The following is a 25,883-nucleotide window of genomic DNA, read 5'->3' as shown; positions in this document are numbered from 1 at the left end:
AGGCATGGGTTAGTGACGCACATTTGGTGCCATACGAAGCAGTCGTCAGTTAAGTCAGTCATTCGACGATGAAATCTGTCAAATAACAATGAATACTCAATAAAGTCGTTCTTAGCTCAACGTATGTACTCGCGACTATAATGAGCACCGAGTTATTATTTTTGTAGACACTTGTAAGACAAAAAAGCTTGAGTGACAAAAATTTTTTACCGTGCATTTTAAAGGGTACAACACTCTCAATTCACGACTTTCGATAATATTTACAGCGACAGTAGAGACGTGAGACTTTCAGACGCCAGCGCGACATTGGGTATACAAAAAGGCAGCTGACGTAAGCACAATCAGCCGAAAGCCGGGACTGCGGATTCCTATCTCATCAAACTCAAAATCTTGCCGGAAATAAAATACGGTCTGTGGTAAAAGCAACTCTTCCGACTATGCAACTCTTCCAACAGTTATTGCGAAAATACCCGCGGCACATCAGAGTCTCGTCACTCCAACAAAACGGGAAGTACAAACTTATCAAACCACCGCAAAAAACTTACAAAAAGAAGACAATAACTCATGACTGAGGGAATATAAAGCCCGTGTCTTCGTTTCTCCGCTCACCAACTTTCACTATTGGTTGGTTCCCTTCCAAGTCTCTGGCTCTTTTTTAGACGCTAACCTGGCTACCCGCACTGCGTATACATACACCGCTCAGTGCAGTGCAAAGCCGTCAATCTTTATTTATATAACCCAGCTGACTGCGTGTATGAACCTTTTCATTTGTTAATCTTTAATAAAATCAGAGCATGGACTGGGCTGTGTTGCGCATGCGCAGTTACATCTTCCTGTCAAGTACGCCAATTGTAGGGCCGCTAACACAGCCCACTGATAAAATGGAAGCTACCAGCACGAAGTAAATAAAATGGTCTATATAAACTGCCGCAGAAAGCGATCGGTTGCTGTGCTTCACTTCTCCGCATAGCTTTAGCCAACACACTCCCTGAATTCCGCCGGTACGAGTTTCAGTTTATTGACTGCAAGCGAAGAGAGGCTGGTCGTTAGCAGAACCCCCCTCTCTTCGGCCATCCTCCCTAGCTGCTTCCCGTTTGCAGCCAAATAGAGCCCAGCCAATCCAATCCAATCCGACCCGAAGTGCCGCAAGAACACGCGCGAACATTTCTACACACTTGCCGGTGAAGGCACTGCACTCTGGCCCTATTTTCACATACGTAAACATTGGCCATGCGTAAATACGACCGCACCGGCAACAAAGTGAGCGCAGGGGTGGCGCAAGTCAGGCTAGCGAAGAACCAAGACGAGGCCCGCTGTCGCGAGAGCAAACAACGCTTTCTCAACGCTAAGTAAGCGGCTTCGTTTCTGCCTGCCACCGAGTACGGCGGTCTGGTGTCCACAAATGAAAATAACTGCAAAAAAAAAAAAAAAAAAAACACCGCGTGCAGGGAGCCGCGCTGTATCGACGGGGTCGTCGCCAAGGGTCGGGAATCCCATTTGGCCATTTCCTCATTGGCGGCACCCGAGAGAAAAAAGGGCGAAAGAGGAGGAGAGTGACAACGACGGGTTGAGTACGACGCAGTGGCTGTACACATAGGATCGCTCTCAGTTCGCTGCTGTCGAGGCGTGTCACGCCTTCGCGACGAAGTTGGGGGAAAAGGGTAGCTCGAACATAAAAACTTGACCGTACTCTTGCGCGACCTAATTAATTTTATTTATTTTATTTATTTATTTGTGGAATACTGCAGGCCAAAAAGGCCCAAGCAGGAGGGGCACAAACACAATCACAATATCAGTGCATGAGTGACACAGCTTGACTAAAATACATCTGTGTAAGAGGATAGCGAGTACAAGAGAAACATCACAACACAGAAAGCAAGCAATAATCGGAGGGGGGAGGGGGGGGAGATCTAAGGTTTGGAGGTAATCAGAAGACAAGCTGTTCCATTCTGTGACAGTTCTTGGAAAAAAGGAAAACTTAAATAAATCTGTCCGCGCAAAATACGGAGTTAAGGATAGGACATGAGAATGACGCGTTTGCCTGGTCGAAACTGGGGTAACGTAATGTGATAGGTCTAGCCCAAGTTTGTTGTTAATTAGTCTGTTGTTAATTTATCTGGAGGGGGGGAGGGGGGTGCGTAGTGGAGGGATCGGGACACATGTTGAGCAATTGGCGATCTTCAAAAATCTCGGCACTCGGGCGTTTCCGCTTTTCGCCTCCAATCTTGAAAGCAGCCACCGCTGCAGGGATCGAACTGTCGGGCATATATAAACTAAGGTTAAGGGAACCGTATACCAAAAGCAAAGCTTTCCTCTGTAGCCGTACGGCTGCATTGAGGTGGATGTCAAACTTTCCTTCGCAAAAACAGAGAGTTAACCGCACGCTCACGCAGTCTAGGCGCTGTAAACGTAACAGAAAAAAGTAGCCCAATAGGAAGAAGTTGACCGTACTACTCCTACGCAATCTAAATGCGGCAAAGCGCGAAACAATGGCACAGGGGGACCGGTATGAAGTTGTTGCTAAATGGAAAGCAGCAGCACGACCCAGATCCCTTCCACTCCAGACTTGGTGCTGGCGTCGCAAAATGACACGCAACTGGTCAGGCGGCATGGCCATTCCGTGAATTATCGAGCGCACTCAGCACGGCATTCAGGTATCACATGGAACACAGATAGCATTCAGTTTCCGTTATCAATGGCTGGCGTTTCGCAAAAATACAGGATAACAATTTAAATACCCAATGATGGCGGTGTTGACAAATGACCTCCTTTCGAAATTCAGAAGGTTTGACGAGTATAAGCCTCGAGTGACGCTGTGCGCACCGAGCTCAGAGACAGGGTTTCCCGGAATGCGCACACCTCAACTGCGGCTCCTCCGCGCTGCAGACACGCGCGGGACGGAGGTAGGTAGGCATGCGGGTGGCGGGTGTTTATGAAGCGCGGCAAATTGCAATGGCAGCGTGTAATGAGCTTCTCCCGGCCGGCCGTGCGCCGACGCCGTTTCGCTTCGGCGCCGGTAAGCGGCCGCAAGTGCGCTGCTCCTTCACGCGCCGATGTGCCACTTACTGCCGCGCGCATCGCCGGCTATGCCTGGGGGAGGCTTATGGAGCGAGCAAACACTGCCGCACGTGACACAGCCGGGGCTTTTATTCTGGTCGCGACTGTTCTTCGGGGGAGGAAGCACGGACAAAAAACAAAGGCAGGTTGAACGTGCGATGAGAGTCATGAGACTACTGGCCACAGTGCGCAAGTGCTATTCGGCTTTTTTAAAAAGTTTTATAGAATCTCAAATGAGGTTAGATTGCCTTTTTTGTGATACAGGGATGAAGAAGTGAGAACCACCGTGTTCCGGTAGCGGGCATCGAACCCACAACCTCCAACTTTGTGATATATATATATATATATATATATATATATATATAAGCAATAAAAGAACTTCTCGAGGAGCCAGAAAAAATACTTGAGAAAATGGTAGACGCACGATTAAAAACAAAACCAGTGGTTTACTGACGTTTCGACTGCGGGACCAGTCTTCATCTTGAGTAAATATAGTATATATATATATATATATATATATATATATATATATATATATATATATATATATATATATATATATATATATATATATATATATATATATATATATATATAGGGAGGGCTTAGGCGCCCCTATAGTGTATTTCGAAGAATGCGGCCGTCAAAAGCGAAACGCAGCGCCGGTAAATTTCCCACGAAGAAGCAGCTTTGTTCACGTGAACAGCGCCGGAGGAGAAGAAAGTGCGTTATTGCACCATCCAACGAAGCTCGCTTCAACGCGCAACACAGACTCCCCGCGGCCGCGGCGATTCCCGTATATATAGCCTCGGTGACCCGAAACACAAGCGACGCCCGGCCGGCCCGACCGTGGAGGGGGAGAAAGGCGAAAGAGCGGAATCTTTGAGCAACGCTGATCGCGGAACAAGCTTCGATACAGAGCCCAATACAACAACGAAGAGAAAATGAAATACAAGCCACGAATCCCGCAATAAAAAAAAAAGAAGGAAAAACCAACACTCGGCTCGCCACTTCGTCTGCCGTTTTGGTTTGTTTCAATTCCCCGCTCTTGCCCATTTCGCAGTACGGCCGGCAGCTTTTCGCAAGACCGAACAATCCTGGCCGAAACAACGTTTAAGAAACGAAGAAGGCCGCGAAGAAGAACAAGCACCACATCGTGGCCCGCTTGTTTCAATCGAGCCAAGCCAAGCCAAGTCTAGCCAACCCAAAGAGTCCAAATGATATCGACCCGTGGGACTCGCAAGCGATTCTTCTTCCTTCGACCGCCGCCTCTCCAACAACCCCTTGCCTGCTATTGAAAGGAAATAAACCAAAAGGAAAAGGAAAAACAAAACGCGGCCGGGATAAAGAAGCCGCGGATACACGAAACGCAGGAAATAGCGGCGAGAAAAGAAGGGTAGATGCGGTGCACACGTCGCCCTCCTCCGCGAAATCGGCGAACCGAGAACTCGGCGCAGTGAGTGAGTGTGTGCGCACATATAGCCACCGCGGTTTCGCGGTTTCGGTTTTGCACTCGAAGTGGAGGGCGGTTCAACGCGCGCGAGTCGCGAATGGATCTGCACTGCACTTGGCTCCCGGCCACTTTCAGTGAGAGAAGAGTTATACGGGCAGCGTGGGACCTGCATTCGACTTCTTATTTCTTCTCAGAACTACACTAAAAAGAAAAAAAAGTAACTGGCAGGATGCGATGACAGGTGACGGATTTCCACATGTGGACGCAAATGGAATGAAATGCACTGCAGTGGCTATTTGGGCATGTTGGTTTAACATGGTGAGAAGAAGGCAGCGCAGCTGGCACACGGAAAAAAGGGAGACGACTGGCGCTCGTGTGCGTCCAGTCGCCTCCCTTTCTGTCCGGGTGCCAGCTGCGCTGCCGTCACCTGATACCGGAAAAGGGCTCTCTTACTGAGCGGAGCTGCTGATTTTGACACACAGCCCTTCTTAAGGTTACGCGTCATCATCATCACCCATCATGACATTCCTGCTCCGCATTCCGCTGGATGACACATCATTGGGGAGAGAGAGGTCGCGACGCCGATCTTTGGAGAGGGGCGACGTCTAGCAGCAACACTACCCCAACGCCTACCCATCCACAACTGTCCCTGATGGTATCGCTCGCTTTTAGTGATCTTCAAACGTGAGTATCAAAACGACCCCGGTGAGGTGGACGTCAGGGAGCGTTATTCCGGTCGAGATTCATCTCACGGTGATGGTGATGATGGTGATGATGGGGCTGTTATGACGTGCGGACGATGGTACGAAAAAATTATTTCTTTGTTAAATAATTTCCTTACTGCCGGAGCTAAGCCTACATCATATTCTGCGATAAAAAAGGGGGAAGGGGGTGAGATAAATACAGGGAATTCACCACGAACGATGGTTTGACTTGCGACAAACTTCGAGGAAGCCCTGCGAAAGAAGCGCGTCCACGGGAAGGTGTCGTTCCTGTGGCTGCCGTTGACAGTTTCGAAATCGATGCCAAACCCACTCAACGACAACTGCACAGAGGGTGACATATTACAAAACTACATTGTCCATTACGAATGAACACGGTACTGTTTTCGTTTAGTAAAGTGGCATTCCTCACAAGCAATCGCTACAAAGAGAAAAGAGCCCCTCCATAGCCTATCTAAACACTTTTAATCAGTTCACCTCTACACCAAAGCTCTTCGCTCAAAACAAGGTCAGCTACAATGTCAGTGAGGAACCCATAGCACGATCCATAGCTGCGCCTGGAACTTCAACGCACTTATACACGCCCCGAAGCAACACCCGGCTGCGTAGGTTACTCCCTCGTTGCAGCGAAATCGCTTTATTCGAATTTCGAAGCTTTGAAAGCGCAGCTTTTAGCGCCCGCCCCTGTGGTTTTGCGTCGTCATCGTCCCTCCCTGTAACCGAGCAAGCAAAGGGGACCGAAGACAAACGGTGTACAACGGGCAGGAAAGCGAAAGAGGAAGGTATGGCGAAAGTGCGAAGGGGAGGGCGGTATGCCGAGGTCGCCCAAGGAATGCTCCGCGGCGATAACGCGCTGCGAGATGACGTGAGAGCAGAGCGCGCCGTCGTGCGTTCGCTGATCACGCGATCACTTCCTGAGACGCAGCAGGTATGCGCCGTCACCGAGAAGACTGCAGTTCGCGCTACGCTCAAATTCCGCATTAGGGAGTGAGTGCCCTAATCGTGAGCCATTTTTTTACAGTCCCAACTGCAGTGCGGGCAGAGCAAGTCATTCTCGCTTTTAACGAAGCGCCGCTTATAACGAAGCGCCGCTTATAACGAAGTCAGTTTCTTATCCCAACGACTACGTTTTAACGATTGCTTACTGCGCTACGGGGGGCCAAAGTAAAGCGCTCCGAACAACCGAGTTTTACGACGTCCGCTTATAGCAACAGTCAGTGCGTGCGCTTAAAGTCCTCATCACACTCGCGACCTGTGAAAGCACGTATCTGTTCACAGGGTGCGCCATAATAGGCTGGCTCAAGGTAACGGGGTTCTAATAACGTGCGCTAAAGATCTTGACCACTAACACGAACATGAATGCGAGTGATGCGTTGCACGAGTGCATGCGCGTCGTAAGTCGAGTACTTACAGCAGAAATCACACCCGGGCCAACTTCAGTAGGCTTCGCGGCTCCTATACCACGCTCGCGAAAATAACCGGCCATTCTACGGCTCGCCTCCGCCTAAACACTCGGGAAGTGTTTGTGCATCGTTCAGCGCTCTCCCGCCCTCCCGCTCTTCTTCTTAACGCCAACGTCGACGTAGGCGGTCAGGCTCTTCCGAGACCAGCAGCCTCAGAGTGCTTTTTTTTTTTTTTGTCTTTCAGCGCACACGTGAAGGAGGGAGAGAGGGGGGAGGATATATGCGGTGAAAAGTATCAACGCTGCGTGTGAAGATACGCGACGAAAAAGAGCCAAAACGAACGGAGAGACGGGGGAGGGGGCCGTTACGGGGCCCACGGCGGGACCTTCTATTTCGGGGTCCTCGCTCGCCACGGTCAGCCGGCGGAGTTCACACGCCTGCCTCTCGAAACGGCGAACGGGTGAAGAGGGGAGGCCATTCTATGCGCGCATACTGGAGCGTGCCGCTTATATGCGGGATGCGAGCTCGGTAACGCTAAAGGCGAGGCGGCGAGCGCGCAAGATAAGCATAATAATCGCCCGTATAAGTGATTTAGTGGAGACGAGCTCGCCGAAAAAAAAGAAGTGACCGCGACGACGACGACGGCGTTCGGATTGGATGGGAAGGAGCAAAAACCTTTTGACGCCGGAGTGAGCGCGTCCACGGCGACAACAAAGGAAGAATGGAGCGGAGTCATAAAAAACTTCCGAGCCGGCCACGCAGGGAAATGACTGGGAGTGTTAGGGAAGGTCAGCTTCTCACGAATGCTCGTGCGGTGTATACGGCCCAGGAAGGGGGGTGGTTGTCCACCTCCTCCACCACCACCTTCCCCGGACACCGAGCGGCTGCGCCGCCGTCTGCTCAGCGTGAACCGATTATACGCGAAGAAAAGCGGCATCAGAAGGACGCGGAGTGATGGTCGTACGCGGCCACACGCCCTCGCTTCCGCTTTGACTGCGTGCGGCAGTGATGCGCCTGTGAGCAAACCCTGCAAGGCAGCAGGCATTCGTAAACGCTTTCATGGCAATGCAAAGAATCGCCCTCATGCATCGCCTTCTTGCCTATTGATGCCGCTTATCAGATGATCGCCTAATGTGCAACGTTCTCAACAATGACGCGCACTTAGCTGTCGGTTCAGCGAAGTGCGTCCTGTTTGAAGCGACTTTATGATACCGCCCGAAAGGTAGAGCTGGGTGTTTTCCTTTTTTTTTTTTTTTTTAAGGACGGCGCGCGACGTGATTCGGGCAGATTACCCAGCCGTCGTGGTTGTCTTATGCTTTTCTTCATTAAGGACTATAGTGGACTTCCCGTAACAATTCGCTTTTGTCAAAAAATATTAACGCAACGGCTCACATGTGCGGGGACGAATGGCCAGCAGGAGTTTACGAGGTACATGTTTGCGTGTCGTTATTGCCATCCAGATTATTCGGTAGCGTCCACTGCAGTATGAAGGCCTGTATAGACAGACATACAACCACTTCCTCCGCCGCCTCTCTAAGTATTCCTAAGTGAAAAGCAGCACCGGCCATGTGTCGAAACTTCGGCGCACGTTAAAGATCCCTGCAGGTGGTCGAAATTAATCCGGAAGCGCCTTCCGTGCACTACGGCGCGCTTCATAGCCGAAGTGTAGCTTCGACGAGTTAAACTCAGGAATCAATCAATCAATCAGTCGATCAGTCAATCAATCAATCCATCCAACAACTCCAGCATTCCGGAATTCTTGGTAAATGCGGCAGTTACACCAGCAATGCTGCACAGGGTATACGTATGCCGAATGTCTGTACCGGACAGGCCACATCTGCAATTTAACACTATAGCTAGTGCGTGGGCCACACGCCTCAAGGAAAGCCATTTGTCTTACAGTGAACATACAAAAAAGTTTGTTACAACACTTGTTCCACGTTTTTGTCGTCTCCCTGGGAAAAATTGGTAACAGCTTGACGAGACTGGAGAACCGGAAAACTTCAGCCGACAGCAATCTTTGATGGAACGCCGAACTTCCCACTGTGCACTGTGCAACACGGAATAGAGGTACGGCAATCCTCTACATAGACAAAATACCCCAAAACGGTGCATAGAAAATTAGGCAATATGACACACACGTACAGCGAGAAACTGTCATACGCAACATACATGTTACCCGCCGCGGGCGGCCGTTTTTCAGGTGCAGGCGAAAAACGAACGCACGTGTACCGAGATTTCGGTGCACGTTAAATATCTCCAGGTGGCCGAAATTAGCCTGGAGCCCCCCTCCCCCCCATTACGGGGCGCACCATAGCCCAGCGGCACCCAAAACACCACGTACTTGAATTCCCTTTTCACACATGGGCAGTGAAAACTGCGTTACAATGCTACGCAAACATTTTTTTTTTATGCCGAGAGCGGTTATGCACGCGCGAGCAGGCGAGCACGCACACCACTCCCTCACCCCAAGCACGCACACAACTGTCCACAGCCGTCTCAGTGTTGACCGAGCGTTAAATGAGAGAAGTGCGAACGATAAAGCGGAACCGAATCAGGGGCCGCGAATGACCGCGGCTCTGCCGGCCTCGACCGCAAACCACGGAGTGAGGATACGACGTTACGGGCCGCAAAGCGCGTCGACGTGTTCGGCGGGCCGAATCGGTCGGAGCGATTGCTTCAATTACCGCGCCGCCGTGACCTCCCCCGCGCTCTGTGGCCGCCGATGTAGAACACTATGGCGGCGACTGCAGTGGGCGCCGCGCGCGTGCGCCGATGGACGGTCGTGAGCGCATCCAGTCGGCCGAAACGTCGGCAACGCGTGGTCGCCGCAGGCAATTCGACCCAGTGAGTCAGCTCGGCGCCCCGAACACGCAGTCTCCACTTGTCTAACCTCTATTCTGAGGCTTCTGGCTTCTTTCGAGTGTGCGCGCTTAAGACTTATTATCCCTTCTTTCCCTTGCAGTCTGCTTTCGTCTTTTTATGCGTTTGGGGACTTTTATGCGATATCATTGCAGAGCATAACGTAGACGAAGTTTTATGCTGCTTTGCCAGGGAATGAAGGAGGGATGCTGGCCGGCTTGAGATGCGGAAAAAATGACCGAATGGATTAAAATTCCGTAAGGTCGGATTTAAGCGAGAACGGTAACCGAAGTTTTTTCACCTGTGTGTAGCAGTGCCATGAATCCTGCTCTTCCAGTGATGTCACTACAAAACCGTCATACTCCAAACGGCTAACACAGAGCATCCGTGGATGGTACACCTGGCTCCATTAAAAAATATGTCCATGCGTAGTCGCTCCACAACACAACGTCATCATAACACTCTTCCCAGCATCCCCTTCCCGTCACCCACCGTGGACTGAAGTGAATCACGTGTGCTCATCACCGCGTTTTTAACAATACCGATTGCTCCAGGAGGAGAAATAACCGAGACTTTTTCCCACGCATTTCCAAGCGTCATCGTTTATTAGCACTCAGAAACGACAAACTCGGCGACCGGTATCGGCAGAGCGCACAGCCACTGCCACAGACAGACAAAGGTCGTCCCTCCTACGCGTGGGACGTCCCGGCGGGGAATACGGGGCACCCTTTTGCTCGTTGCAAGCTCCGACGGTACCGTATTTAGATTCGAAGCGTGAGCCGAGGCGGCCGTGATTCAAACGCCGGTCTCTGTGTCTTCCTGCACTTCTCAATGTAAGTAGGTCGGCGCGCGATCTCCTCTGCCTGCGCGTGCGATCCGATAAATGGTAGGCCACGCAAATTATATACATAAACGCGCCGTGGGGGCGCACTCTGGCCGGAGAAGCGGGGCTGCCAATGGAATTAGCTGTGGCCGAGCCCCAAGTAGAGCGAGTCGTGCGGGCCGGCCTGTAAACGGTGTTCGCCCCGCCGCTTCGGCTGGACCGGCCAGGACGGTGCAACCGGTTATCCACGAGGGCAGGGAAAGACGAGTACCATCTACACAGGACGCTACTTGAAGTGTGGTGTTCGCTGTTGCCATCCAACTGGTACAGCAAATTTTGACGCCAGCCTCGTCAACTACCCAGGTGTTTGGAGAAAGAGGCAGCGTGTGTGTTGGAGTGATCAGTGAGGTTTGTAGGCCAGACCCTGACGATGAGTATGATGACGATTGTGCGAAGCAAGCAGACATTAATTCAGGGTGCTACATCGAGGATTCGCGTTGTGAAGACTGCGTTGCGCCATCTGTCATTAACTGTTTCTCTCTCCCTCTCTCTCTGTATTCGTGCGTACGTACGGACTAGTTCACTTTAACGTGGTTGACGGCTGTAGTACTCAGTCCTCACAGGAGCACTATAGCTACATGCATCCTTCCATGCGGCGAACATTTGAAAGTCCGTGAAAGCAGCTAGAGAGAGGGAAAATGTAAACAAAACGCGCATAAAAGGACGGAAACGAAGGGGGATTAGAACTTGCCGCACCCAGATCAATCAATCCGCGTCGAAAAAAAAAAAATCGCGACCAGGTTTCCGTTCAGGTCGCATCCCGGTATAAACCACTTCGAGCATGCCACCAGACGACGACGACGAGCAGAAGACAGTCGGCGGACGGTCAGAAAAGGAAAGACAACGAAGACGTGGAGCACGAAGAAGGGGACAGAAGTCTGCGAGATGAGTATCGGATTAGCCGCGGAAGGGGCGGGAGCGCGCGCGGATTACGCGCGTGCCATGCCGGGCCGGCCCATAACACGCGCGATTGAATCGCCCTTTTCGAAGCAGCCGGCAGCGGCCGCACGTGATAGGTTGATCCATGGGCGCGACGCCGACGGACGCCCCGCAGGGACGCGCTTTGGCGTCTCTCTTCTTCTCTTCCGAGGCGCCGGTCGAAGAAGTTAATGCCGCTCGATCAAGACCGGCGCGGCACGAAGCCGCGGCTACTTCTACCTACGTACTCTACTTGCGTGCAGCAGGGTTCGCGGTCGCAAGAGCGCGAGGTTAGCACCGTTCGAGTCAGCCCAGTTAAGTCAGAAGGTAGTATAGTAGTTGAAGCGCAACTTACACGGCGCGGTGGAGACGACATGAGTTGTGCCTGCTATCCCCGTTCAGCACTGACGGGAAACGACGCGGCACTATAGCGATGCGTCCCCGGTCCGTTCTTCACCTTTCGTGCACGGACTGCGCGCCATTTTTGAAGGTAGCCAGCTGATATAGTTGGTAGTGCAACATATGTTATGCGCTACGCTGAAGCTCCCTATGCAAGGTAGTGGTACGCGCGAAAACTCCGCATGAGCCGTCATTTTTCGACCCGAAACAAGAATAGTTAAACGATAGGCGCTGCGACAATTTTGAACAATTACTGAACGACATTGACCCCCATCGCTACAATCGGGCCGACTATGCAACAGGAGCCGCAATGGTACGCATAACTCCCCTGTACGACGATTCAACCTCTGACCACCAGTAGAAGAAAGTTCGGAGATAGGAACACCGTCTAATGTACGCTTCCGGCACTTTCAAGGAGGTAAACTAAGCTTGGGTGGTGCATCCAGGCCGTCGGAAGGAAATGTTCCGAACCACCCTCCGTGGCATGACGCACCGCGAGAACCGCTCATTTCTGCTACGAAGACACTCTTTCACGATAACACCTTTCGCGTTCGTCCGATTTCAAATTACCGTAGCGGAATAATGTGAACATTGGGAGTATTACACGGCGACTAACATCCACAGATAAAGCGCTAGACACATGTACGACGGGCGCCCGCGATTCGCATGCGACTGATCGTTACGACGTATTGTTAGGATCCGCCAAAACCGGCCCTAACAATAAGTCATAACGATAAGTCACATGCGAATCGCGTGCTCCCGTCGTACATGTGTCTAGCGCTTAAGATCACTACCGTTGCCGCATGTGTGTACTGGACCCAGCCACAGAAGAGGACGGCGTATTCCACGTGCACAGGCACAAAAGATACTTCGAGAACGCCTTCTAACTAAGGGTTCGACAAAGACTCAATCACACCACTGCGTCCGGTCCGTTGCACCGAGTGTTTTAATTGCCTCGCAGTTTCGCGCCTCTACTGCGCGCAATGAATATCCACTCACTGCGTCCGGCTGAGCCCCACTTCCCGATAGCTCCAATTTTAGCGGCACCAAAGTGCTCACTTGGTGCGTCCCCCACGACACCCTGCAGCTCGTCCACTGCCGGCAAACGCAGCACACACTCAATGTCTTGGACCACGCAAGGCCAAGGCTGCATCGGCGGAAAGCACGCGCGCGCATCGGACGCACGCGCGGGTGATAGGGTAGTACGCGGGGAACGTGTTCGGCATGCCTATGTACTGGCAGCCGGCGAGCTACCCGACAGCGTCTCCAGCGTGCTGCGCGCAACTACAGCGCCGCCGCGATGTGGTCGGGAGCGAAAAGGTCATGTCTGATCTGTGTTCCGCAAGGAGCAAAGACCCCGGCGCAACAAGGGCCCCGTCGCCCTCCCTCGCCCCGTTCCTATAGCCCCCTCGCCCTCTCTGATGAATGGATCACTCGCCCCTGCGCCTTTGAGTGTCCCGAAAGCCGACACATGAGGCCTTCCTTCCCCCGAGGAGGAGGCTCTCCTGTAAGGCGGAATCCATCTTCTCTCTTCTCCCTGCATCCCTCCTATCTCCGAATTATTTCTTCTTCTTCTTCGCCGTCGCCTGTGCATACTCCGGCCGATGTTGGTACATACCTCCCTGCATCTCCTTTGTAACACTCCACCCTGTGTCGACCTCATGAATAACGCCGAGCCTCATCGCGTCTTCTACACCAGGAAGTGTATACGCGCTTTTAAAGAGGAAAAACAATCTCCCGCATCCGCGTACACCTTCCCAGCTCGCAATGATACCGGCTTCGACAACCCTGACATATCGGCGGTCGCCTCACGCCGTCCGTCAAGGAGCCTCGCATCGATTCGAAGCCATCGTCCGGGCGCAACTGACAAGTACGCCTGGGGAACTAAACAAGCGAGAGACGATCGAAGTGAGCTGCTGCTGTTGGCGGGGAACGCGCCCGCATGCGGGCACCTGCTGCCGCGTTGGTATTATATACTTCACGTAACCGGCGACCCCAGTCGACTCATCCAAGTGACGCTAACTTTGGTTCACGTGCGAGAGTACTTAGCGTTCTTGTACCGGAAATTCCTTAAGTCCTTCAAGCGTTGCGAAGGATGACTACGAAAGTGCAAGTGCTCTCGGGAGAGAGAGAGAGAGAATACTTTATTTCCATTCAAAAGGAAAGGGGAAACGGAGGTGGCGGGGAGGCTAAGAGCCGCCTCGTTCCAGCAGGCAGCTTCTGGTGGCCTTCAAGATGAAGTCCGCCAGGCTCCTCTGCTCCTCCAACTCGGTCGCAGCAGTCAGCCACTCTTTAGTGTGGTGTGCCCTAATTGGCTCGTTGTTTGGGCAGACCCACAGGATGTGGGTTTGAACCTGCGGTACCTTACAGCGTGCGCAGTTTGGGAGGGGTCTGTGACTACGACGCCGGCGCAACACCTGCGTACTGAGGGAGTTACGACTCGGAGAGAAACTATGCCGCTGGCGATCCCCCGATTGGAATGGAAACGCGGCGGTTTCGGAAGCGGCACGCACGCAAGGAAACAGCCTTTGCGGGCTCCCGTTCCATCAACGCCGTCCGAAGGAATTTGCTGTGGCTACAATGATCCATTCATACACGCCTGCGCGGGCAACAAAACGACTACATAAATTAAAAAAAAAATAATAACCCAGGCTCGAAACCGAGTGGACCACCCATGCCCGGGACAGTCTTATTCCGTTCCAGGCAAAGAGTGCTAGAAAGAAACAAATAGTAGTGGTGGGGCATTCATTAACTGTAGTTGTTTTTCCTTGGTCCTACTCATCATAGTCCTGCGTCGATGCGTTTGGCTACGGTGCGTCATGAAGACAGAACAGTGGTGATCGGTTTGAGGCCAGCGTGTTCACGGCGGCGCGCTCCACCCGTGTTCGGCCCAACAAAAGGAACACGAATTCCTACGCACTACATTCGTCGCGGGGCGCAGTCAGAGAGCGGGGAACAAAACGCGCGTCAGCGTAGGAACCAAGCACAGGCGGCCGCTGCATACCTTCGCGAAGTAAACAAAAAGGTGGGAAGAGAAAACAGGGGGAGTGCGCGCATGTTGGCACGCAGCAGATATCTCCCAGGCGGCGTTGTCGGGGCTCCCATGTCGAACGGCGACGGCGATGGAGAGAGTGTGTTTTCTCTTCGCCAAAACTTGCACCTACCGGTTTCCGTGTCGGCTATTTGACGCGTTGTTGATCTGGGGCTCTCAAGGCACCGGCGGCGTCTTCGGCAAGTAGACCGGTCGGTGCCGCCGAATACGTATGTACCTCTTTGGCCTGCGCACTTTCCTCTTCTTTGCGTTGCTTTCTTTCTTCATTTTTTTTTTATTTTGCTAACCACCACCATTTTATTCCCCATCATTGTCGCCAAGGTAGTCGCAGTCGCCCACCACCACCGCCATCATCAACGCACTCTCGGATTTTGCGAATCAATTGTGGCTTGACACCGCCTCTGCTGCTGCTTTACCGTTTGTTGCCCATCATTAACACAGTCGTCATCATCAATGTCGCTATTCTTCACGTTCGTCGACCTGCACTTCTGCGCGCAAACTTTAACGGACGAGGCGGAGGAGATCAACGTCGCGTGTTAGGGAAATATCACCGCGACAAAGGTCTCAACCGAATCGTAATCGCGATGGCGAATTGCCGTCTAACCGAAGCACTGCCGGCACACGGTTGGATAATAGTCCCCTCTTCGAGAAAGCTCCCGAGGAGCGACAACACTTGACAACCGAAGCGCGGTGTCGTCTCGTAGCCTGTTGAGTGCGGGACTCTCTGCTGCTGCTTGGGCTCTGCAGCCGTGTGACGGGCAGTCGGCCTCCCTGCTCCGGCCGGCTCAAAAAGAGAGATACAGTTAAACCTGGATGTAACGAACCTCTATGCAAAGAATTCCTGGATTTAAAAGAGCCATGAAGAGAAAATACAACTTCGTGTAATTTGAAAGAGCTAGGGTTCAGAATCTCACTCAGCTCCATTACAGCCACAAAAGATTTTTTTAAACGAAAAAAAAAAGCAAGAAGTATTTAAAAACTTTCAAATTTCGCGCCACAGTGACGTGTTATGAGCGAGAATGACGTCATACGGGCCAACAATAAAACATAATTTTCAGTGCGTTAACTGCACGTTAGCATTCAAGTCATGCGGTCAAATGGAACTAGAGGACCCATTACAGACGTCCAGTCATGTGTCGTCGCGACAGGTCAGTTAGGCGGCCGCCAATCGCACAAACAAGGTTCCGTGACGTCATAGAAAAGTTGCGGGAAATTGGCTAGGGGGTCGCGACTGCTTCACACGTTTCCTTTAATATATCCGTTGTTTGTTCGAAGATTGCGATGATATTGGTATCATTCTTATCGGTACTAAGCAGTCTTTCTAATAAACCCAACTTGTGTTTTGTCTTCATGGCTCCTTTAACGAAGTTTTTCAATTCCCCATTTCCGGCCCCATTGAAGCCCATGTGCTTGCGACCTCTACGTAACGAAACGTCGCGGCCGTTAACCTTGAGGTAACCACGTGTGCGACCTCTTCAGTCATTATTTTTGCCACTGACTCTCAAATCGGCCGGAGAAATGAAGCAGTCGCGCGTCTCCACTGCTAACTGTAGCGCCGGTTCATCGGTGATGAGTTCTGCTACCAGAAAAGGAAACGTTGGGCCTTTTCAAGACAATTAAGCGCACAAGTTTACACTCTTCAGCATAAGTGTGGTAGTTTAAACGCGTTAAGGCGCCAAAAAGTGTAAAAAAGCAAATGTGATAAGTTACCTTGTTTCTTCGGAGCACCGTGTAGCGCAGCGCCTAAGCTATACTCGGTTACAACTCAAGAACGGCACCCCCTCATGTAGTGTATCACTCCGTCAAAGCGCCGGACCCATGACGTCAGTGCGCGCGCGTTTTGAAAGGGGTTTGCTATGAATGCGTGATATCGTCTGCCTTGTCTCACGCAGTTTGTTTGACGTCACTGGAGTCGCTTATAAGCATATTAGGTCCAAAAAATCACGGCAACGGCTCACGCAATGTTCAAAATATTCCCAGTAACGACCTACTTGCGCCGCGCGGAGAAACATCCGGCTACGGTGATAAGGCACAGCGGCAATTTCCGGTGCCGTTCTTCAGCTATCACCGAGTATAGTGCGAAAGCAGCAGGCGCAACTCACGCAGTTTCTAGCTCTGAAATAGGTCCATAAAGGGTGAGTTCACCTTCGCTTATGTCTGGCATTTTGGCTTCGTTTCTGCTTGATTCGAGCGAGCCTTTACTCAAAACGTGCATGTAACTAAAAAATTTCGAACCTTTGTCAACTTCGTTACACCCAGCTTTAACTTATTGGGCAAGGCCGAAGTGCTGCAGCTGTTGACCGCCCGCTGTGCGTTCGGTCGTAAAAAGGATACGCAGTGTGCGCGCCCGCGAATTCGGGTGCAGCGGGCGAGGCTCCAGCTGGGACCACGGTCGAGTTCCCGGAACCGCGCTGCCGTGGCAGTGTGAGCGACTCGGGGAACGGCAGTCGTCTGCGGGCAGCGAACCAGAGAGGCCGCCCGCGATAGCTTATCCGGACGACTCGGGGCCTGGAGCGCTGTTCGTTAAAGTGTATTTAAAATAAACCCCCACCGTCACTGGTCCGCAGTCTGACCGCCTTCATAACAAGCCATGACAACCCCAGGGTACTCCACCACACCACACCCCTCACCAGTAGGGCGCTGGAATGGAACGCCATGGGTGGCGGAGGACACGCACGCATTCGTATCGAACACTTCTTGGCTTCCCCGATTCCGTTGCGGAACACCGTGACCATCATCGCTGGGAAACATTTCATAGCAACAAAAACAAACCTATTCCCCTAAAAAACACACGCACACTCAAAAAGGAGGCGCTGCGTCCCGACGTGCCCTCAGCTTTTTTTGTTTTTTCTTCTTCTAAATATCAGCACTGGGTAAAATCGAGCCATTTTCGTCTCCACCTGCGCTCCGCAGCTTCAGCTGCCTTCCTCCGCTCCGCTCAAACAGCCTCCAGCGTTTTCCCAACCCCGCCGCTTGCGCACCCGAACGGAATGACGACGCGCAGAGGGACGCACGACGGACGCGTCGGGGTGCCCGCAGCGAAGACGCAACAAACGCCCCGCACCTCTGCCGACAACAACAACGACCGGGGGCGACGACGCTCAACAAAGCCCCGTGACGCAGCAGACAGAAAAACGCGCTCCCGAACGGAAGAGGGAAGGCGCGGAGAGAACGCAAGGTTCAACCCGCGTCCAGGTGAGAAAGCCCGCCGACTATCTTCACGTCCACGTCCGCCTCGTCGGGGCTTTGCGCTGCCGCAACCCACCCACGGTGACGTTTCTCCGTCCGGGCCAATCACACGGCCGAATTCCGCCGATCGCACCTTGGATGCCGACGCGGCGTCCGAGTTCTTGCCGTCTGCGCGGCGCGAAAGAATAAGCGGCCCCCCCAAAAAAAGAAAGCCTGGAAACCAGTCCGCGGGCACCCCACGATCCCGCTCGGAGCATTCCCTCCTTGGACGGCCCCCTCGGCGGCCGCCAACTGGACTGCTCCCGCCGAACCTTAGTCGGATAGAATAAAAGCTGGCGAGAGAGAGGGGCGCGTTTCGGGCGAGAAGAGTGGAAGATGGCGGCGCCCATGGGTGTTCCCTTGATGGATGTCGGACGGAGGCCAGCCTGACTCTCAATGAGCCCCGGAAAAGTCGTCGCGCCGACGCCGCCGCCTCTGCTGCCGCAACAACCGCACCGACGGGCCCGAACTGGCGGGCGCCGGTCGCCACATGGCATGCCTGCTCCGGCTGGGTTCCTCGCGCGCTGCTGCGCCCGATGCTGCCACCATGCACTGCGGCCGCTCAGAGCGCAGCGTTCAACTCGGGCTTTGCCGCACCCGGATACACTTACACATCTCATAAGGTTGACCTTACTTCACACATGAACACTCTTGTGTGGGATGGGATAAAAAAAAGGACATAACGAGACCTCTTTGTTTGGAATCTCGCTTTCATGGAACTTTTTCACAAGCCCCACTGCAGAGTATACAGAGAAAGTCGTGCCCGCTTTTAACGAAACATTGCATATAACGAAGCCAGTTTGCGGTACCGAGGGATTTGTTGTCGCGAGCGTTCACTGTAATTGGATAAGAGCAGGAACGGCGGGGACACAAAATTACGTCCATGGTGATTGGTTTCCTATGTACTCACCGACGCGCTATAGTCTTTGCTGCTACCCTCACATTGATACTAATACTTGTTCTACGCAATATATTAATTGCATTGCAGCTGAGAACGTGGTTGCCGCTTCGATTTAAGGCCAGCGCGGAAGTAAAGTACCGCTGATGGAGACGATGGTCTATGCGCCTCTGTACTTGAACGACTCGCCAAAACACTGACTTTTTTTTTTTCGAAGAAGGTCCGCAAGGGAACCTATTCCTTCGAGAAAAATCGCTTGAAGAGAAGCTCCAGAACCGGATTGTCTTTTTTCAACCGATTTATTCACCCCCGTTTAGTACACGCAGGGTGTTTTTTTTTTTCTTTCTCGGAATTGGTGTTTTAAAGCGAAGCTTTCAGCCCCTCATCGATGTCGTCCGTAGTCCGCCCAAAACGCACTTCAGAAAAGCAAACTATGCCTGGGGATGATGAAAAATTGAAACGCTTTCCGTAGTCGGAATTGAGCCTGGGTCCCTCGAGTTATGAAAAAGACCTTCTATCCGACTGTGCCATTGCGGCACGGTCGAATCCGCTTGCATTTGGAGAGGGGTGCGTGGACGCGCAAAATTGGACAGAGAAATCATCCACCCTTCCGTCTAACGATGACGACGATTCAATGCCAGCGAAAACCATGCACTCGTAAAAAAAGGCCGGGGCATTCACTAATGGAATACTAACAAGTTACTTGTCCCAGTATACACTAGGTACTTAGTAACTGGAGGTAGTAAATGTAGCACTGGTCAGGGTTACTAACTGAAGCAGGCGGTAGCACACTACCTCCACTAGTAAAGTCCTAGCGATAACACTCTTCTGAGCTACACGCGTTTACTAACTCGCCATGCATAACCTAGTCACAAGCACGACCTTAATCTAGTGCATACTACTTACTACACTCAGTTAATTTCCTAACCATGCAGTTGTTAGTGGCAGAACCTACGTACAAAACCGCGGGGTAGTAAGGTTTGTAAGCAGTTAGTAAATAAGGTCATTACTACCTTTTTACGACCTTTTTTATTAAGAGTGTGGAATGCCCGTATTAGTAAAGCACTAGAGAGCAGAATCGCGGGGCAGTCAGTAAAACATCCAGAAGAAACAGTTGCTCGCTTCTAAGTTTGTTCGCTTGGTGTTAAATTCCATTTTGGAAAGCTTGGCGCTCCCCCGTCGCTGTTGTTTCTGCAGAGGGTAGTTGATTTTTTTACATTTGCGGGCGGCCTAGCGAAGTTACTCCCCAACTGCACCAACCCCGCTATTATCCCCAGTGTCCTGTGTATTCGCGGTTCCAATCCCACTCCAACCCGAGTCGATAGTCGATGGGCGCGACGCAAAACAGGGTAAACGGAAACGGTTCAATCCCACGCAGTGAATCAAGGAGAAGAAACGGCAATGTAGGGTTGCAAGACACCATCTACATTTTCACAGTGACGGGGAAAGAAAAAAAGCGGATATGTACGGCCCCCAGCACGCTTTCTGATTGGCCTTGAAAGACGGCATCCAATTCCTTCATCGCTAGATCCATTGTCGTTTTTTTTTTATTATTATATCGTATTCACTTGTTTCACGTATTAGGGCCGCTGTGGACCCTGTAGACGTTTTCATTCTTCAAGCCTCGGTAATACCTCGGCATGTTTTACAGACAGCGCTGCGCATGCGCCATTTGATGACAGAGAATAACAGCGCTTAAACGGGACGCAAGAAAGATTGACAAGACGAGGCGCGCCTTGTCTTGTCAATCTTTCTTGCGTCCCGTTTAAGCGCTGTTATTCTCTGTCAAGTGTGTACCAACAAGCCCGCACAACCACGCTTTTCCATTAGATGAACCTGTCGGCTAAGCCAATTGAATCGGCGCTACCCTTACAAAAATGGTTATTGAGATTGAATTGAAAGTCAATTGACTTTACTCAGTACATTGTGTTGACAGTCAATTGACTTTGAATAGAAATTTTGTATTGAGTTCTCGTTGAAAATTGGCCGCCGCGTTTCAATTGAAACTCAACGCTGAGTTTCAATTGAAAGTCTATTGACTATAGTCAACATGTCTGTTGATTTTCAATTGACTTTCTGTTGAGTCTCAATACACTTTTCCTGTTGAGTTCCTGTTGTGACGTGTCAATTGAAAGTCTATTGAGAAAAGTCTGTTGAGTTCCAGTTGAGTCTGTGTTGACTCTCTATTCATTCTCCTGTTGAGTTCCTGTTGAGAAATGTCAAATGAAAACCTACTGAGCATATTCAAGACAGCCCGTTTGATTTCCTGTTAGTTTTTTGTCAAGTTATTTCAACAATTGCATAGTAAAGTTCAGTTAACTGTACTAAATATATACTAAGTCTGCTTCAATATTGCAAAAACATTCTAAAAACTGTCGTCAAGGTGTCCAATGAGCAGGCGAAATAGTGAGGTGTTGCATGGCAAAGCTTGCTTTATTGCTCACGAAAGCATCACGGGAGGGCTGGAGCCTCGCAGGGTCCACTTGCCTACTTGACTGTGTAGCCTGCAAAATACAAGAAACAGACTTGTTTGTTTCCACCAGTCAAGTACGAAATGATGATTGCATCCCTTCTCATTAAGCATGCTGGTTTAAGTACCTGGCTATTTTAAAAGTTACCTGGCTTGTATGTTTGGAAAGCAGGGAGATAGCAGTTCAACAAATGTATAAGCTTTCCTCAGATTTTAATGCCGTAAGCCAAGCTAGCCGCATCAATTAATTCTACAATTGGTAGGGAGTGGAATGCCTTTAGTTGAATGCCTTCCGCATTAAGGCGCCTGAAATCTACAGGAACGACTATGTTTCAAGGCGGCAGGGAGCCAAAAAATCACCCGCATGGGTCCGTAATCGTGTCTTCCACATCTTTCAGGCCCAAAAGAAATCCAAATAGGCCTATAAAGACTGGTAGAGCCACTACCTGACAGGAGAAACCCCAAACCTGTGCAAAAGCATACCTGTCAACCTGTGGATTTTGTTTTTTGAAATTTTAATGCTTGAAATCTCATAAAACAAAATTAGAAAATTGTCAACTTGCATGAACTTGTTTACAAAACAAGCCTTGATTAAAAAAAACTAGGATCAGATGGTACTGTAATCTAAAGTTACTACATCAGGCAATCATCGCAAATGGCTTTATGAATGGATGAGCACATAATACTTTGTGCTTACCGACTAGTGGAAAAAATACATGAACCGTGATGGAAAAAAAACGTGGCAAAAAGAACGTGACAGGAAAAATACATAACTTGAATTTCGCAGTCTTTTACACTCTTGTAACGCTGAAGTATGGTGTGTGCCTTGCAGTACGTTTACCAAACAAGTAGCACTAAGCAGCAGCTTAAAGGGATCATATGAGACATGGGTATATCCACATTTTTGCCTTCATCATAACAATGCCAGAGGGGTATACCAGTATAACAAGGCCGTCTAATGCCAGTTTACACACAAGGAGAACACGAAACAGTTTTGTTTGGTGAGGGGAAAAACATCAGTTTCTGTAAATGAGAAATAATTTAAAAGCTTGTATCCCTTTGCTTGGCGAGATTTTCTATACACTAGCAGCACTAAAACAGTATAGTGATACCATGCCGACCAATCATTTGGGTAATTCCTAGAGGCTGAACATCTGTCAAAACAGATTGACTAAGCCCTCGCGCAATGCCGGTGTAGCATCAGTCAGTGGCACGTCTGATGCCACATTCAGCCAAAATGTTATTCAGTGATTTTGCTATTACTCACACCACATTCAGCCCAACTTATTCAAAACTGCTCCGAGAAAGGCAGTCAGCAGGTTGTGATTAGAAGCAATGGCAAATTTCAATTTACGCTAGCAAGTCGAGCAAGTGCTTAAGTCAAAACTGGTATTCATCAGTTTGAAAGTTTGACGCCTGTGCATGTTCTAGCGCAAGCTGCCTAGCACCTGTGACAAAAATTGGCAAATGAGAAATTCACGGAAAGATACATGGAGAGAATTGGCACTTAGTGGTAAAAGACTAATATATTACAACAGTGTGCAGTCTGTTTCCAACTACTACTAACGCAGCAGGTTTTTTTCTGCATTGGTTTTAAAGCCAAAGTGTCTGCTTGCCTTTAGGGTGCCGAGGTAACACATCAGACTTGTGTAAAGATGTCTTGGGTTTAAACCCTACCTTCTGCGGATACATAGTCTCTATTTTCCAAAAGCAATCAATGAATTTGTTATATTCTTGGGCATTATTTTTTTAGCTGGGATGAAATACGGTTTAGGCCACATTTGTCACTGCTCTGCACTCAGGGAACGCTCTTTCTCCAAGCAATCGTTCAAATTAATACGCAAATATATTGCTGGCTGCCAGCACTTTAGCTTGCAAGTATATTTTACCGCCATGTCTCCTAACTGGTTGAACACACTATCCTGTTTGTGACTGGTAGATCTGCCTCTCAGCCTAGCGCTGTCAGGTGTGCTTGCATGGCACAGTATTCGTGCGTTTGTTATTGATCCGACAGGCACTTGTTCGATTCAACCTCTTTCATTTTTTTTTTCATTTTCGTTAACTTCGTTCGTCAAACATTTTATTTATCTTCATCATGGTGTTCTTTCTTTTTTTATGACACTTCGTACTAGGTAATTCATGGCTGCTGCTCCGTTCTGTAGCGGCACTGCATCTGGGATTTTATTCATTCGTCAATTGCCTTCAAAGGTTTTGTTAGATCTTTAGCTTAAGATACATACAAATATAGAACACGCGAAAGCAATACAGCAGCGCGGAAGACAATAAAACACTGATTGATGTCAAAATGTTGTGTGCCGGTACAATAGCCTCCCCCTTCAATTTGTTACACTTACGTACAGTATTTTTGCAAGGCTGAAGTGAAATCATACCCTTTAGGTCGATCTGGAGACGGCGGGAATAAAAACACTGTTCATATACCGACAAATAACCAAGTCGTGAGTATCGCCATTCAGGAAGGTCTGCACAACATTTGTCATGATGAAATGTACAGTGTGCGTCAGGCTTGTCTAGGGCAAGCGAGCGCACGGCTCCGGAGCGTGCTGGCGACATCTGCTGATAACTGCTGGGTTAGAGATAGCTTGCCATTGCGCGTGCGCGGATCTCGGACAGGGTCGGGCCGGTCGTCATTTCGCATGGGCCACTGTTATTTGCAGACGCCACCACCCACGAGGGGCACTGGTCTTCCCCAGTGCCAGCCATGAGCGGTGACAGGCCAGATAGACGCGCCGTTTGACGCGTTTATCGCAGGCAGTTACGTAATCGCATGAAGCAACGAGCGCCAATCTTCTGCATCTCAAGCGCACCAAACGGAAAGCACGCAACAAGAATTCACTGCAGGGATTTCGGTCGAACCTGTTGTGCGATTACGTAAGTCCCTGGGGTGATAATGCACCGCGTCAAATAACGCACTGATCTCCGGCGTCACCGCTCACGGCTGGCACGAAGAAAAGAAGCACCCGTTGCGGGTGGTGGTGTCTCCAAATTTTAGAGGCCAAAGCTGAACGACGACCGGCCAGGGCCTGTCCGAGATCCACGCACGCGCAATGGCAAGCTATCTCTAACCCAGCAGCTATCAGCAGATGTCGCCAGCATGCTCCGAAGCCGCGTGCTCGCTTGCCCTTGACAAGCCTGACGCGCACTGCACAAGAGCGCTCGGAAAGAATGAACTTACCTTATAACAACGTCGCTCCCAGCGGGGCTCCCAGCGTGGTGAAATTGACGGATTCCAAAGCGTGGCTAACAGGGATGGTAACACCTCACTTCGCAAGCTTCTTCACCGTACGATCACAGCGCACAAACACAACACGACACACAAAGGATGTTCACCGGCGGTAGAAGAGCGCATACGATGGCTTTTCCTTCAATAAATTCGATGTATCGCCAGCTGCACTGCAATGTCTGACCTTCGATGCTGGTTGAAAAGATTCGCACACGGCACATAAATCGCCAACAACACGAGGAAAGCTATAAATTTGCACAGAACAGCGAGAACGACCGCACGACCGCACCACGCCGGACCCCGCACATCCGGGATTGCGACCAAGCGACATTGGCTTGGTTTCAAGTCGGTTTGCGATGGCTATGCCACAGCTACGCATTCTTGTGAAAACTGAGCGTGAAAACATTGACACGAGATATACAAAAAAACCTACGGCGGCTTGTGAGTCCTATGTTAATATTTACAATAATATTTTATAGAATTATTACCAACCCCTCTAGCAGCAGTAATAATATTATATTGCAGATAACCGAACTCCGCCGAGGTCGCAATGTTGGCTGTCAGCGCCACTGGCGGCAGTGGCAACGCCGCGTACTAGACATTCGTGACAGCGCGGTCACTTCAGCTTAGCGTGGGAGGGTGCCAGAGGAACCAAAAGAACTGGTTATCGCCGGGTGTGGAGGTGGATGGCACGTCTTTTGTGTCCGGGCGCCCGCTTCGGCGAACTGCAGCAGGAGAGAGGACGGAAGAATTCTGGGAAGTCCAATCTTTGAAAACAGCTTCAAAGTTCTTGATCTGCTTGCGGGCGCAAGATATTTGCTAGGCGCTTGTGTTTGAGAAACGTAGTCCGCGGACGTGTTGACATCGTTAGCGAGAGAGCGGTTCGGAGTGTAACAAGCAGCACGCCAGCCCACTAATTTGTTCGGTTTCTCTTTTTTTTTTTTTGTAGTGGCGTGAAGCAGTGTCAGGCTCGTTCTTTCTTTTTGTGACCCTGTGCAGTAAAGATGAGTTGTTAATCAGCGCTTCAGTTTGTCTTTCTTCATTGTTTTCTTCGTTTGTTCGTTCGTTCAGTTCGTATGAGCGGCGGCGCCTTGGACTGGCGTACGGAGTTCTTTTGCAGTGAAAGAACTGTTTTCACCTGTTTTAATAGAGCGTAGATGCGCGTTTGCTCCTTGTGGAATTCTCTGCATTCCACATTGCTGTTCTACTGTTGTTATCATAGACAGTTCACGGTATCCTCAAGGAAAGTTATGTATGACGGGGAATAGAACTCGCGTCCTTGGGCTCAGACCACGGC

General features: G+C 50.5%; 1 protein-coding gene and 1 long non-coding RNA gene across 3 annotated transcripts in view; both read right to left on the bottom strand.

Moving 5' to 3' along the window:
• Ephrin (ephrin) overlaps positions 1-25,883 on the bottom strand; it is a 605,464-nt gene that overhangs the window by 213,272 nt on the left and 366,309 nt on the right. The window lies entirely within an intron of this gene.
• Positions 21,290-25,337, bottom strand: LOC144162688 (uncharacterized). Its single transcript, XR_013320745.1, has 2 exons — positions 24,539-25,337; positions 21,290-21,379 (listed from the first exon to the last, which is right to left on the bottom strand). It is a non-coding gene; the product is annotated as an uncharacterized LOC144162688 (long non-coding RNA).

The sequence above is a fragment of the Haemaphysalis longicornis genome, unplaced genomic scaffold (genome assembly GCF_048455015.1).
Source record: "Haemaphysalis longicornis isolate Haplotype H1 unplaced genomic scaffold, Haemaphysalis longicornis Haplotype H1 scaffold_12, whole genome shotgun sequence".
NCBI classification, from domain to species: Eukaryota; Metazoa; Arthropoda; class Arachnida; order Ixodida; family Ixodidae; genus Haemaphysalis; species Haemaphysalis longicornis.
This window is presented reverse-complemented; position numbering and strand designations above follow the sequence as displayed.